Below are 16,696 nucleotides of genomic sequence, written 5' to 3'. Positions count from 1 at the left end.
TGGCTCACACCTGTAATCCCAGCACTTGCGGAGGCCAAGGTGGGTGGATCACTTGAGCTCTGGAGTTCGAGACCAGCCTGGACAACATGCTGGAACCCTGTCTTAACAAAAAATACAAACATTAGTCAGGCGTGGTAGGGCGTGTTTGTGGTCCCAGCTACTTGGGAGGCTGAGGTGGGAGGATTTCAGCCCCGGAGGTTGAGGCTGCAGTGAGCCGAGATTGTGCCACCACCGCACTCCAGCCTGGGTGACAGAGCAAGACCTTGTCTTTAAAAAAAAAAAAAATTGGCGTGGCATGGTGGTGTGTGCCTGTAATCCGAACTACTAGGAAGGCTGAGGCAGGAGGATCTCTTGAGCCCAGGAGTTTGAGGTTGCAGTGAGCTATGCTGGTGCCACTGCATTCCAGCCTGGGCAACAAAGCAAGACCCTGTCTCAAAACAAGAAAAAAGACTGTAAACCATCTCATTAATTATTTTTATTTTGATAAGATGTTGAAGTGATATTTTGGATAATGCTAACATCTTAGGTGAAATAAAACTAGTTTCACCTGTTTCTTCGTAACTTTTTTTTTTTTTTTTTTTTTTGAGACGGAGTCTCACTCTGTTGCCCAGGCTGGAGTGCAGTGGCGCAATCTCGGCTCACTGCAAAGTCTGCATTCTGGGTTCATGCTATTCTCCTGCCTCAGCCTCCCAAGTAGCTGGGACTACAGGCGCCCGCTACCATGCCCGGCTAATTTTTTTTATTTTTAGTAGAGATGGGGTTTCACCATGTTGGCCAGAAGGTCTTGATCTCCTGACCTTGTGATCCACCCGCCTTGGCCTCCCAAAGTGCTGCGATTACAGGCGTGAGCCACCGTGCCCAGCCTCTTTTTAACTTTTCTAAAGTGACTACTAGAAAATGTAAAATGACGTATGTGTCTGGCATTGTATTTCTACTGGAAACCACTGCTCTAGAGAGAAATGGTCTCTGGGGAGGCAGAAATACAAGAACCACAAGAGAGGTGGATGGAGGGAAGTGACACACATCTGGTGGGTACCTTCAGGTGCTGACAGTGGGAACCCAGGAGATTCGGGTGTGGACAGGCCCTATCTATGCACAGCAGGAGAGGAGCATGGCTGACACTAGGGGTGCTGAGCTGACACACAGAACTATTCAGCTTTATAAACATGTGAAAAACATACCGCTAAGTCACTGACAACCCACAGAACAAATCATAATAGAAATGAAAAAACAGCTGGGTGTGGTGGCTCATGTCTGTAATCCCAGCACTTTGAGAGGCTGAGGTGGGCAGATCACGAGGTCAGGAGATCGAGCCCATCCTGGCTAACACGGTGAAAACCTGTCTCTACTAAGAATACAAAAACAAAATTAGTCGGGTGTGGTGGCGGGAGCCTGTAGTCCCAGCTACTCCGGGGGCTGAGGTGGGAGAATGACATGAACCCGGGAGGCAGAGCTTTCAGTGAGCCAAGATTGCCACACTACACTCCAGACTGGGCAACAGAGCAAGACTCCATCTTAACAAAAAAAAAAAAAAAAAAGAAGAAGAAAAAGAAAAAAGAGAGAAAATTAATCTTGATGGAAAATATAAAACACTTCTTCATGAACATTAAAGAGAGTCCTAACAACCAAAACATCTGGAATTAGGGTAACTGAAATGGCAGTTTAACCCTCCTGAAGGAATGTTAATTTCTCACTAACAGTACTTTAATGTTAGGGGTAGAAAATTATTTTTTATAGCGTTTCACAAGCATTAAAGTTAAAAATCCAAAATCACGTTGTTCTCTGACAGGAACTCCTCCTCAAAACAGAAGAAGCCTATAGGACTTTAACCTGGAAACTACTCAGGGAATCTAGAATATTCCTTCCGAGGATATCTACAATTGAAACCTGGCAGTAACTTAAAACAAACCAGACAATTCTTGGGGTGTGGTTGGAACCTGAGGTCTACTGATGGATCAATTTATATGCTGAGGTCTGAACAAGATGATTTTAACCCCTTAAAATGAGGGAAACAAAATACAACAGAATAAATTAGAAGAGAACACAGATGAGTGGTTTAAAGGGCCTACTTGCTGTGTTTCCTCTGGTCTTCAGGTCTCCTCGCTGCTGCGGGATCCAGGAGCAGCTCTAGACCAAGAAATGGGAGGATTTTAGCGTGACTGCTGATTTCTCTATCATCTGCAGTTAGTGAACATTCTCCGCAGTCTATGCAAAAAGTAACAAAACCATTGCAGATGACAAACACCAGGTAACACATATGCTACCTCCCAAAAACCTACCCACAAGCTCAACAATTTTAAACTGTTAGGATCATTGGCTCTGATCACCATGACTTGAGGTCACAACCAAACCATCAAGCGCTAAACAGAGAGAATGTTTCCACTCCTAATCCACTGTGTGGAGAAGCACAGAGCTTACCCATTGGGGCGCCGCACCAGAAGAGGCGCGCACACACCGGGGTGTGCGTTTGAAGGGAGCGATCAAACTACCACTCCCACAGCTCCTCTGTTCACAGGCACTGCAGTCTCTGGCCTCATGTCCTTTGGGGGACGCAGTGGGAAGGTAACCCACATGCCAGCGACACCATCAAGAAACAGACACTGTGGCACTTTGCCCTGATTTCTCAGGGTCTTTTCTCTTTTCCCTTTGGGTTATGTGTCGACTTCCCCACTGTCCGCCTGACCACTCTCGTGCAGCCCAAAACCATAGCTTAAGTCATCAGCTAGGCTTTCTTGGTGTAACTACTGAAAGGTGAGCCTTACCTGTTCAACCTCTAGAGAGATTTCTTCAAAATCCGGACCTACAAAAATAAATCAACAAGATTTGCCTGCGTAGGTTTAGCTTCTTCCTTCTTGGGGGAAGCCCTTAAGAAATATCAGCCCCTTGGCCAGGCGCCCGCCCGTAAATCCAGCACTTGGTGAGGCCTAGGCGGGCGGATCACCTGAGGTCAGGAGTTCGAGACCAGCCTGGCCAACATGGTGAAACCCCGTCTCTACTAACAATATTTTAAAAATTAGCTGGGCGTGGCAGTGGGTGCCTGTATCCCAGCTACTCTGGAGGCTGAGGCAAGAGAATTGCTAGAACCCAGGAGACGGAGGTTGCAGTGAACCGACACGTTGCCACAGAACTCCAGCCTGGGAGACAGAGCGAGACTCTGTCCCCCCCCCCAAAAAAAAGAAGTATCAGACCATTTGCCCAACAGGTCCTTGTGACCCTCCTTCAGGAACACAGGGCAAAACCCCCGGCTCCACACACTATAGCGCAGGACAGACCCACAGAGAACAAGACCCCAGAGAAGCCACCAAAATACAAACTCGGGGCGGGGTCTCCACCATCAAATGCTCGAGCCTGCAGTGGGCGGGGGAGGGTGGTGGGTCCTGAGCTCCAGATTTTCGTGGAGGTGGGAGGTGGGCATTAGGCTTTGAGGAGACGTGTAGGCCCAAATTATATCTCTGCAAACTCACACACAATGAAGCTTACACCAGGTCGGGTGAGATGGTTTAGAAATGACAGAAAGCTGAGGAAGAGGCTGAAAATATGGGCTTCTCTGTAAACTGTGAGGATGGTAAATGCCAGCAACACCCCAGGAAGTGTTTCTAGCCGCATTTCTTCAATTAACAGGGCAAAGTTAGAGCAGCAACAACCAGACAAGGGCCAGGCACTTCCCCTGGGGCAACTGATGGAAACCTGGAAATCAGCCACCCTCGGTGTCACCATTTCATGATGAATCAAATATACAGAGAAGTTTATTAACGGCTTCAGCATCAGAAAGCTAATAAATAAAGCCAGAGTCCCAGGCATATACCGAATACTCGCTGACTGAAAACCAGCCTCACTGGATAAGCGCAAAGAAACTCACTTTCCACATCCCTTAAGTATCCTCTCTGGTGGGTATTTGCTCTGTAAATTACATACGACAGAAGAAAAAGAAGAAAATGAAAACTCAGGAAAGTAAACACACTTCTAAACTCATGAATAGTAAAATACGGAAATATCCCTGAGAATCTATGAGAATATCCAAAGAAAATGCAAGATAGGAGGGTAAAAAGGCCATTTGGCAAAGCCTACAAAGTGAGTCCAAAATACGGTTCACAAGGAAACTTACCTTCCAATGCATCCAAAACAAACAACAATAGCAAAAGCAGCTCCTGATTCCTACTGAAGTAAGAATAATATCAGCAGAAACAGAAGGAAATCAGGCCAAAAAAAAAAAAAAAAAAAAAGTTACAGGCCAATTTCTAAACCGCTGTGAGATCTAAAACAAATGAGAAAGTCCTGCCCTAACCAATAAACCAGAGCAAACACTGCATTTCAAACACTGGGGGAAGTGGGCGGGGGTGAGCCTGTTCTGTGCAGGACCCTTCTAACATATGGGAGAGTCTCTGACCCCTCCTCAGAATTATGCTATCAACTACAAAAAACACAACTCACAGAATTTCAAAGGAGACCAATTACGTAGAAATGCCGCTATCAGGATACTTTAATTTTTCTGATATATTCATAGGCGTGTTGCTGTGGTAGTTTTAAATAATGGCTGAACATTTCTTGCCACTCCTCCCTTTGAGAGGCAGAATTGATGTCCTGTCTCCCCAGTCCTGGGTGGATTTGCTGAGCTACCTCATAAAAGACCACTCAGCATCCGCCCTGGAGCCCTGGGCCACCTCAGAATTCCGACTACCCTGAGGCTGCCACGCTGTAAGGAAGTCAAGGCCATAGGGAGACACTACCTGCAGGCACTCAGTCCCAGCTGAGCCCCATCTTCCAAAATCCCAAGCCAGGTATCAGCTGTGAGGGAAAAGCCTCCAAATGCGTCCAGATCCCAGCTGTTGAGTCTTCCGTGCTGAGGCCAGACATCACCGAACAGAGACAAGTGGGCTACCCTTGTGCCCTGTCTGAAATCCTGACTATGAGCATGAGAATCCACAAACATAATAAAATGATTATTTGAGTCACTAAATTCTGGTGTAATTTCTGCCATAGTAACAGTGCCTGTAACAGCCACCTTAACACATTAAGTAACAATAGCAAGTAGCAAGTCATCACCGGGAACTGTTCCTTGGAACTGTCTTGGGAAGCAGTGACAACCACGAAGGCTATTTGGAGATGTTGTCAGATGACATAAAAACTGCTGTGGTCTCACTGCTAACAATGCCCCATACCCGAGGGGTCTACAGTCTATATTCAACATGGAAGGAAACACCACATTTTGGTTAGAGGAATGTGATTTATATGTATATATATAAATCGGCCGGGTGCGGTGGCTCACACCTGTAATCCTAGCACTTTGGGAGGCCGAGGCGGGCAGATCACCTGAGGTGGGGAGTTTGAGACCAGCTTGACCAACATGGAGAAACCCCACCTCTACTAAAAATACAAAATTAGCCGGGCGTGGTGGCGCATGCCTGTAATCCCAGCTACTCACGAGGCTGAGGCAGGAGAATCACTTGAACCAGGGAGGCAGAGGTTGCAGTGAGCCGAGATCGCACCATTGCCTTCCAGACTGGGCAACAAGAGCAAAACTCCGTCTCAAAATAAATAAATAAATAAATAAATAATCAAAATCAGTATTATACTTCATAAAGGAAATCCCAAAACCTCCTTAACTGGTTGTTTCTTTCACAAAAGTTACCCTACACACGTGCTCCAAAAATAAGATTTTAAAGACACTGGGGAAAATACTACTACTAAGATACCAAAACCAGGAATTACTTCCTTTTAAACAATTCCAAACTAACTTGCTGTGCCTTTCAAAGAAATTTCCCACAAGGAATATGATTTTTATAAGGCCGGGCGCGGTGGCTCAAGCCTGTAATCCCAGCACTTTGGGAGGCCAAGAAGGGCGGATCACGAGGTCAGGAGCTCGAGACCATCCTGGCTAACACGGTGAAACCCCGTCTCTACTAAAAAATACAAAAAACTAGCCGGGCGAGGTGGCGGGCGCCTGTAGTCCCAGCTACTCGGGGGGCTGAGGCAGGAGAATGGCGTAAATCCGGGAGGCGGAGCTTGCAGTGAGCTGAGATCCGGCCACTGCACTCCAGCCTGGGCGACAGAGCGAGACTCCACCTCAAAAAAAAAAGAAAAGAAAAGAAAAGAAATATGATTTTATAAAGCCTGACAACTTGCTTCCGTTAGGACAACCACCAAAACTAAAAATTGGTTTAATTAGCAACAACAAAAAAATGCCATTTTAACTGGCTGTCCTTATCAGAGACAGTCCACTAAAGAATACAAATGGCAAAACGTGAGATTTGTCAAAAGTTGGGGTGCATTATAAACATAATATAAACCAGGAATGTATTTTATTTAATAAACCTCAACCTGCCGGTCACTCCCTCCCCTCGAGGCGCTCTGCAACAAAACACCTACCTAGAAATACAAGGGCGTTTTACCCGAGTGAGCTGAAAAAGTCCCGTTTTTACCTTTAATCTCAAGACAATACGGGTCAGAGGTGAGGAGACTACATCAGCGCCAGTGCGCGCGCCCGAGTCCGGTGGACTGATGAGGAAGGACCGGGACGCAGCCAGAGCCCTAGTTCCCGCCGTGGCGATAGCCAATTTCCCAGCCGCGGACGCTGAAGGCGAGGACTTCACGCCGCTGACCCTCCAGCGTCCCACATACGGCGGGCTCTTGCCCGAACAGCCCAACACTACGCAATTACACTTCCCACTGTGCACCTGTACTCCACCTGCAGCCCCAGCGTCCGCCGGGCTTCCGGAAAAGGGAGGGCGGGCTTCCGTAAACGGTGACCAATTGGAAACGCGATCAGATGTTACTAGGCGGACAGTTCGCTTCCAGGCAACACAGTTGGAAGGGAAGCTCTCAGTCAGCCTCAATTAGACGGAGATTTCAGCCAATGGGTGTGCAGGTTCTCTCCACATTAGCCAGTAAGAAGCGCTTGGGGCCGACCTGCCTACAACCACAGCAAAAGTTTTCGTGCTCATTTCTGCGTGGGAACGCCTACCCGCCGCGCCAAACCAGAACTTTACAATCACCCTTGATGCTGTTTCCTGCACTTTCTTGGAGATTTGCACCAGGTGGTGGAGACCCTCCCACCTGGCCCATGCCCGCCGCCCGGTGAACACCAAGACCCAACCTTGTGCACCACCAGTCTTGTTATCAACAAACAGGCTAGTAAATTATAAAAAATAAACTAAAGGAAATGTAGCCGGGCGTGGTGGCAGGTGCCTGTAATCCCAGCTACTCCGCAGGCTGATGCAGGAGAATCGCTTGAACCCAGGAGGTGGAGGTTGCAGTGAGCCGAGATCGCGCCACTGCCCTCCGGCCTGGGCGGCAACAGCGAAACTCCGTCTGAAAACTATAAAATAAAAGAAAGGAAATGGGGCCGGGTGCAGTGGCTCACGCGTGTAGTTCCAGCACTTTGGGAGGCTGAGGCGGGCGGATCACTTGAGCTTAGGAGTTCGAGACCAGTCCGGCCGCCAACATGATGAAACCCCCGTCTGTGCTAAAAGTACTAAAATTAGCCAGGCGTGGTGGCGGGCGCCTGTAATCCCAGCTACTCAGGAGGAAGAGGCACAAGAATCGCTTGCACCGGGGAGGCGGAGGTTGCAGTGAGCCGAGATCGCGCCTCTGCGCTCCAGCCTGGGCGACAGAGTGAGACTCCGTCCTAAAATAAAATAAAATAAATAAAATAGGCCGTGCGCGGTGGCTCACGCCTGTAATCCCAATACTTAGGGAGACCGAGGTGGGTGGATTGCCTGAGCTCAGGAGTTCGAGACCATCCTGGGCAACATGGTGAAACCCCGTCTCCACTAAAACTACAAAAGTCAGCCGGGCGTGATGGCGCATGCCTGTAATCCTAACTACTTGGGAGGCTGAGGCAGGAGAATCGTTTGAACCCGGGAGGCGGATATTGCAATTAGCCGAGACCGCGACATTGCGCTCCAGCCTGGGCGAGAGGATCGAAACTCCATCTCAAATAAATAAGTAAATAAATAAATAAACGGAAATGGACAAAGGAAACATTAATGCATGAAATCAAACAAATGCTTTCGCTGACGGGCTCCGTCTTTGCAAAACTGAAAGACAATGTGCACGTTTCTAACTAGCAATTCTGGAGGACAGAGCTGGGAGGGAGCATGAACTTGATTTTCTGTAATTTAAAAGTCAGTGTTTGCAGGTATTTTCAGTGTTCTATAGTGGGCTTTAGTTCCGGTCGCAGTGTAGCAGGCCAGGTTTCCTTTAGCAACCAGAACAGTTTCCACTAACCCTTGACTGTAATTTTGATGAATGCATAAGTTAAACGTCAAAGAAATGGAGAAACTGGTGCCTGAGTATCAGGGATGGAATGCGAAAACAAACCCATTAAGACCCTGCCTGGGTCTTCTCAGACCCTAAAGTCTGATCGAATAATAGCATTTTTTTTTTTTTTTTTTTTTTTTTTTTTTTTTTTTTTGAGACGGAGTCTTGCTCTGTCACCCAGGCTGGAGTGCAGTGGCACGATCTCCGTTCACTGCAAGCTCCACCTCCCGGGTTCACGCCATTCTCCTGCCTCAGCTGTCCGAGTACCTGGGACTACAGGCGACCGCCACCATGCCCTGCTAAATTATTTTTTATTTTTATTTATTTATTTATTTTGTATTTTTAGCAGAGACGGGGTTTCATCGTGTTAGCTAGGATGGTCTCGATCTCCTTACCTCGTGATCCGCCCGCCTGGGCCTCCCAAAGTGCTGGGATTACAGGCTTGAGCCACTGCGCCCGGCCAATAATAGCATTTTTACACATTCACCTCGGCCTGTCTTAAGATTGAGAAACTTTCCAAGACTCTAGAGAAATCTTTCCAGACCCTAGACCCTAGTTAAAGATTAGATGTTGGTTGAATGCAACACTCCTGCTTGTAGGTGCAATCCCACCATAGCATGGAGCTGAAGATGTTTATAAGCACTAGAAAAAAACTTGTAACTTTGAGTTGGTCTGGTGAGTTACTTGGCCCTTCTCCACGTAACCGGCTGCAGAAATAAACTTCCTTCTTTCCCAGTCTGCATCTTTATTTTATTTTATTTTATTTTTCTTTTTGAGACGGAGTCTAGGTCTGTCCCCCGGGCCATTCTCCTGCCTTAGCCTCCCGTGTAGCTGGGACTACAGGTGCCAGCCACCACGCCCAACTAATTTTTTTTTTTTTTTTTTTTTTTTGTATTTTTAGTAGAGACGGGGTTTCACCGTGTTAGCCAGGATGTCTGTCTGCATCTTATCTCAAGGACTCCTCACGTGAAAGGTGGGTTGGTGGTGGGTTTTTTTGTGGGGTTTTTTTTGGGGGGGGGGTAGGTGGTGGGTTGACTTTTTCTTTTGGGTTTGGTTTTGACGCTTACAGACCACAGACACATGCAGCTTGTAGGAAGAAATTTTTGGCCGGGCAGTCGCTAGGTCCTTTGGGAGCGATCTGACCATTCCCTCAGGGCGATTCAGATCTAGACGGTCGCTTTAAGGTGTCCACATGGTGGCGTGCAAGTGGGTTGTGGCTTTGAGTGGCAGGTGGGCGGGAAGAAACAACTAAGACAGACCCAGGAGCGCTCCTCAGGCTGGATCTGTCACAGCTGGAAGAAAAGCCTCCCTAAGCCATCAGGCGCCAATGAGAAGTGCCTCTGGGCTGTGAGAGGCTGGCGGAGGCGGGACTCCCCACCCAAAGTCCGGGCACAGAGCCTGTTACTGCAAGACGCTGACACGTTGCCGTGGGAACCAAGGGCCTTTCGGGTCAGACCAGAGCCTTTCTCAGACAATTCTTTCAGTAACCTGTGAGCTCCTGTCCAGCGCACGCCCCTATGAAAGTCTAGTGTGCCGTCTCCCGCAGAGTCTTCTTTGGTCTGAGAGCCACCTGTTTCTTACATCCCTGCGCTAATATCGCCCTCTGCTCCTACCTACCCCAGGCATTTGCCCCATTCCGGTCCTTTCTTTCCTGACGGGCGGGCCATCTCTCCAGCTTCTGGGAGGACAGTTCAAATTATGGAGGAAGGGATAGGTGCAGGGCAGCAGTGCTGAGGGGAGTAGCGGGGAGTTGGGGAAGCAGGGGCTCATTTTTCTTTGTAGCTCAGATTCCTAAGCCTGTGACTTTGAGAATCGGTGTCTTCCTTACAACGTTTCAATCTGAGGCTGCTGGGGAGAGGACAGGGTTGGAGGCGGATGGAAGCGTGGTGGGGAGAGGGGTGGGTGTAGGGAACATGGAGAATGTGTCAGGCAGTGTCTTTATTCCTGGCACCTTACTTTGCCTGCTGGAGTTTCCCAGTCTGTTCCAGGCGCACTCTCCCGACCCTGGAGCGGCCTGAGGGGTGATGTTGGTCGCCAGTGTGTAGCTCCCCCGGACTGGATTGGAATTGGTCCCACAAACTTTTTTTTTTTTTTTTTTTTTTTTTTAGGGAGTCTCGCTGTCCCCCAGGCTGGAGTGCAGTGGCGCGATCTCGGCTCACTGCAACCTCCGCCTCCCGGGTTCAAGCCATTCTCCCGCCACAGCCTTCTGAGTAGCTGGGATTACAGGCGCATGCCATCACACCCGCCTAATTTTTGTATTTTCAGTAGAGACAGGGATTCGCCATGTTGGCCAAGCCGGTCTCGAACTTATGACCCTAAGTGATCCGCCCGCCTCGGCCTCCCAAAGTGCTGGGATTATAGGCCTAAGCCACCGCACCCGGCCTCCTCTCCTTTTCCTTCAGGGATTTTAAATGTTTTTGTTGCTCTAATTATACAGGATTGCCTTGACGATTTCAGCTTGAATTAAAATAACATTTTTTGCCTGTCTTTTTAAATATTTAAACATATTAAAATAATACATGTTCATATTGAAAATGAAACATTACAAATATACAGGAAAGGCAGTATTCCCCCTCCAGTTCCACTCTTGAAATAACCAGTTAACAAGATGACAAACATCTTTCCATGATGTTCTCCAAGATTCATATAAATATTTGCAAGCATACAACTGCATATACAGGCCAGGCGTGGCGGCTCACACCTGTAATCCCAGCATTTTGGGAGACTGAAACGGGTGGATCATTTGAGGTCAGGAGTTCAAGACTAGCCTGGCCCACATGGTGAAATCCCATCGCTACAAAAACTACAAAAATTATTTGGGCATGGTGGCACGCGCCTTAATCCCAGCTACTTGGGAGGCAGAGGCACGAGAATCGCTTGAACCCGGGAGGCGAAGGTTGCAGTAAGCCGATATCACATTACTGCACTCCCACCTGGGTGGCAGAGTGAGATTCCATCTCAATAAATAAGTAAATAAAGAGAAAGAAAGAGAAAAAAAAGAAAGAGAAAGAAAGGAAGGAGGGAGGGAGAGAGGGAGGGAGGAAGGAAGGAAGGAAGAAGGAAGGGGAAAGAGAGAGAGGAAAGAGAAAGGAAAGAAAGAAAAGAAAGAAAGAAAGAAGGAAAGAAGGAAAGAAGGAAAGAAAGAGAAAGAAAGAGAAAAAGAAAAGAAAAGTCCTGTGCTCAGGTTGCTAAAATCTATGGTAAGAACAATCCTCTAGAGGTGAAAGTGTAAGAAGGAAAAAGAAATTTCTGTTAGTCTTGTTTGTTGCACCCCAAGCTCTAAAAAGTACAGCCATGTGTGTGATAAGTGTGTAGTTAAGATGAAAAAGGCATTAAATTTGTGTATGGAAATCATAAACAGAAATGCATTCTCATTGACAGCAGTTGGGTCAATGAAGTGACTGGGAGCTCCTAAAGTGCTGGGAACAGGGATTACAGGAGTGAGCCACTGCACCCAGCCTCATTCCTATTATTTTTATTGATACTATTGTAAATTGATTTCCTTAATTTTGATTTTGTGTTGATTGCATACCTACATAAATACTTTTTTTTTTTTTTTTTACCATGAGCACTAATTCTATATTGGTGAACAAATTTATTAGCCCTAATACAGTGTACTCTGTGTGTGTGTGTGTGTGTGTGTGTGTTCCTTAGTATGTTGTGTTTTTGTTTTTTTTTTTTTTTTTTTTGTTGAGGTGGAGTCTTGCTCTGTCGCCCAGCCTGGAGTGCAGTGGCACTATCTCGGCTCACTGCAAGCTCCGCCTCCTGGGTTCACGCCATTCTCCGGCCTCAGCCTCCCGAGTAGCTGGGACTACAGGCGCCTGCCACCACGCCCGGCTAATTTTTTGTATTTTTAGTAGAGATGGGGTTTCACCGTGTTAGCCAGGATGGTCTCGATCTCCTGACCTCGTGATCCACCCACCTCGGCCTCCCAAAGTGCTGGGATTACAGGCTTGAGCCACCGCGCCCGGCCTGTTGTGTTTTTTTTTGTTTGTTTGTTTTTGAGACGGGTTCTCATTCTGTTGCCCAGGCTGCAGTGCAGTGGTACAATCTCAGCTCACTGCAACTTCCACCTCCTGGGCTCAAGTGCTCAGCCTCCTGGGTAGCTGGGACCACAGGTGCATGCCACCATGCCCAGCTAATTTTTGTATTTTTGGTAGAGACAAGGTTTTGCCATGTTGCTCAGGCTGGTCTCAAACTCCTGGCCTCAAGTGATCCACCCACCTTGGCCTCCCAAAGTGCTAGGATTACAGGTGTGAGCCACCATGCCCAGCCATTTTTTTTTTTTCTTTCTAAGACAGGGTCTCAATCCATTGCCCAGGCTGGAGCACAGTGGTACAAACACAGGTCACTGCAGCCCAGACCACCCAGGTTCAAGCCATCCTCCCACCTCCTCATGAGTAGGTAGGACCACAGACTCATGCCACCACTCCCAGCTATTTTTTTTTTTTTTTTCCTTTTTAGGTAGAGACTGGGTCTCACTATGTTGCCCAGGCTGGTCTTGAATTCCTAGGCTCAAATCGTTCTACCTCACTTTCCAAATTGCTAAGATTAAAGGCATGAGCCACTGCACTCGGCCCTGGGTATTTTCTATAGTCAAGATCCTGTCATTGCCTAACAGAGGTACTGTTTGTTCTTCCTTTCCAGTCTGCGTGCCTTTTATTTCATTTTCTTGCTTAAATGATTGGGGAACAACCTCCACTACAAAGCTAAATAGAGATGTAAAGAGTGGACATCTTGTTTCTCATCTTTGGAGAAAAGCTTTAAGCCAGGCAGGGTGCGGTGGATCATGCCTGTAATCCCAGCACCTTGGGAGGCCAAGGAGGGTGGATCATGAGGTCAGCAGTTCAAGACCACCCTGACCAATGTGGTGAAACCCCGTCTCTAGTAAAAATACAAACCTTAGCTGGGCATGGTGGTGGGTGACTGTAATCCCAGCAACTTGGGAGGCTGAGGCAGGAGAATGGTGGGAACCTGGGAGGCAGAGCTTGCAGTGAGCCAAGATTGCGCCACTGTACTCCAGCCTGGGAAATAAGAGCAAAACTGTCTCAAAAAAATAAATAAAATAAATTTTAAAAATAAAGGCTTTAAGCCTCTTCCCATTAACTATGTTAGCTCTGGGCTTTTGTAGATGGGCTGGTCACGTTAAGAAAACTGCTTTCGGGCCGGGCGCGGTGGCTCAAGCCTGTAATCCCAGCACTTTGGGAGGCCGAGACGGGTGGATCACGAGGTCAGGAGATCGAAACCATCCTGGCTAACACGGTGAAACCCCGTCTCTACTAAAAATACAAAAAACTAGCCGGGCGAGGTGGCGGGCGCCTGTAGTCCCAGCTACTCGGGAGGCTGAGGCAGGAGAATGGCGTGAACCCGGGAGGCGGAGCTTGCAGTGAGCTGAGGTCCGGCCACTGCACTCCAGCCTGGGCGACAGAGCGAGACTCCGTCTCAAAAAAAAAAAAAAAAAAAAAGAAAACTGCTTTCTACTCCTACTTTTTCTATTCCTATTTTATTGTTTTCATCATGAAAGGCTGTTGCATTTTCAGGAAGTGTTTTTCTGCATCTATTAGGATGATCATGAAGTAGTTGTCCTTTATTCTAGGGACAGAATGCACTCCCTTGATTTTCCTTTATTGAGCTAACCTTGCACTCCAGAGATAAATGCCTCTTGGTTACAACGTATAATCCCTTTTATATGTTGCTGCATTTGGTTTTCTAGTTGTTTCTACACCTATGTGCACAAGAAACATTCGTCTATAATTTTTTGAGTTGGTCTCATATTGCTATCATTGAAATACTGCTCTTAAAGAGTACCTTCAGAAGTGTTCCCTCATCAGCTATTTTTAGAAAAGTTTGTGAACCTCTGTCAATTCTTAGACAAATGTTTGGTAGAATCAACCAGGAAAACCATCTAGGCCCAACCTTTTTGTTTTGTTTTGTTTGAGACAGGTTCTCTCTGTCACCCAGGCTAGAGTGCAGTGGTATGATCATAGTTGACTGCACACTACCATGCCTGGCAAATTCTCTAAAAATTTTTTTGTAGAGAAGGGGTCTTGCTATGTTGGCCAAGCTGGTCTTGAACTCCTGACCTCAGGAAATCCTCCTGCCTTGGTCTCCTAAAGCACTGGGATTACAGGCATGAGCCACTGCACCTGGCCTCCACCTATGTTTTTTTTTTTTTTTTGAGACGGAGTCTCACTCTGTCCCCCAAGCTGGAGTGCAGTGGCGTGATCTCAGCTCACTGCAAGCTCTGCCTGCCGGGTTCATGTCATTCTCCTGCCTCAGCCTCCGGAGTAGCTAGGACTACAGGCTCCTGCCACCATGCCTGGCTAATTTTTTCATATTTTTAGTAGAGACAGGGTTTCATTGTGTTAGCCAGGATGGTCTTGATCTCCTGACCTTGTGATCTACTCGCCTTGGCCTCCCAAAGTGCTGGGATTACAGGCGTGAGCCACTGCACCCGGCCAGCCTCCACCTATTTTTATAGGAGGTTTTTGGGTTACTGATTTAATCTCTTTATAAGTAAAGAGAGGGGAGGTGAGTAAGTGCTGGGAGACAGAAAGAGAGAAAGGAAGACAGACTTTCTCTTTCTTTCTTTTTTTTTTGAGCATCCAGACCTTGTTTGTGTTTTTTTTTTGCCGGGGGGCCTGGAAGGTATGGGACGGAGTCTTGCTCTGTCACCCAGGCTGGAGTGCAGTGATGCAATCTCGGCTCACTGCAACCTCCACCTCCCAGGTTCAAGCGATTGTCCTCCTTAGCCTCCTGGGACTACAGGTGCGTGCCACAATGCCCAGCTAATTTTTGTATTTTTAATAGACACAGGGTTTCACCATGTTGGTCAGGCTGGTTTTGAACTCCTGATCTCATGATTCACATGCCTTGGCCTCCCAAAGTGCTGGGATTACAGGCATGAGCCACTGCGCTCGACCAAGATTTTTTTTCTTTTTCAGATTTTCTATTTCTTCTTAAGTAAAATTTGGTAGTTTGTATTTTTGTTTGAAGTTCAACATTCATCTAAGTTTTCTAATTTGTTGGCATTCAATTATTCTTAACTTTCCCTTATAATTCTTTTTATTTATCTAAATTCAATAGATATGTTCCCCTTTCATTCATGATTTTACTAATTTGGATCTTCTTTCATTTTGGTCAGTGTATCTAAAGTTTATCAATTTTCTGTATTTTTCAAAGAACAACCTTTTTGACTTGTTGATTTTCTCTATTCTCCTTTTATTCTCTATTTCATTTACCTCTGTTCTAATGTTTACCATTTTCTTAGTTCTAGTTATTTTGGGTTTCATTTGCTGTTTCCTTATTTTTAAGAAAAGTTGGGTTTTAGAAAGTTAGGTTACTGATTTGAGATCTTTACTCTTTCTCAATGTGGGCATTTATGGCTATAAATTCTATCTTAGCACTGTTTTAGCGATATGCCATGAATTTCAGTATTTTTTTTTTTTTTTATCCAATGCAAAGTATTCTCTAGTGTTCCTTTTCATTTATTCTCTGTCCATTTGAATGTTTAGGCTTGTGTTGTTTACTTTCTACCTATTATAAAATTTCCCAAATTTCTGTTACTGTTTTTGTTTTTTGGTTTTTTTTTGAGATGGAGTTTCACTCATCACCCAGGCTGGAGTGCAATGGTGTGATCTCGGCTCACTGCAACCTCCACCTCCCAGGTTCAAGTGATTCTCCTGCCTCAACCTCCCGAGCAGCTGGGATTACAGGCACGTGCCACCATGCCTGGCTAATTTTTTGTATTTTTAGTACAGACAGGGTTTTAACCATGTTGGCCAGGCTGGTCTCGGCCTCCTGACCGCGGGTGATGTGCCTGGCTCGGCCTTCCAAAGTGCTGGGATTACAGTCCTGAGCCACCGTGCCCATCCACTGTTACTGTTTTTAAGGATGAAAAGAATCCCTTTACTTTTGTTATTTCATGGAACATTTTACAGCAACAGCTTTTGAAGTTCAGACAAATCGTGATTTACGGAAAATGTAATAAGAAAACGGAGAGACAAAAATAGCCGGGCGAGGTGGCGAGCGTCTGTAGTCCCAGCTACTCGGGAGGCTGAGGCAGGAGAATGGCGTGAACCCGGAAGGCGGAGCTTGCAGTGAGCCGAGATCCGGCCACTGTACTCCAGCCTGGGCGACAGAGCGAGACTCTGTCTCAACAAAAAAAAAAAAAAAAAAGAAAGAAAACGGAGAGACATGAGGTAATCCCTGGGATGAACAACACCTTTTAACATTTCTACTTATTCAACATTTTTTCTAGTGAGTTCATTTTTTTAAATTATAGTAGGAAACCTTTAAGATGGTATCTAGCCATTTAAATTTTTAAGCATATAATACATTTTTGACTGTAGGTAAAACATGGTACAACAGGTCTCGAGAGCTTGTTCATCTTGATTAAAGAAACCTTGTGCTCATTGAATAGCGCCTCCCCATTTCC

Source organism: Chlorocebus sabaeus, chromosome 6, assembly GCF_047675955.1.
Source record: "Chlorocebus sabaeus isolate Y175 chromosome 6, mChlSab1.0.hap1, whole genome shotgun sequence".
NCBI classification, from domain to species: Eukaryota; Metazoa; Chordata; class Mammalia; order Primates; family Cercopithecidae; genus Chlorocebus; species Chlorocebus sabaeus.
This window is presented reverse-complemented; position numbering follows the sequence as displayed.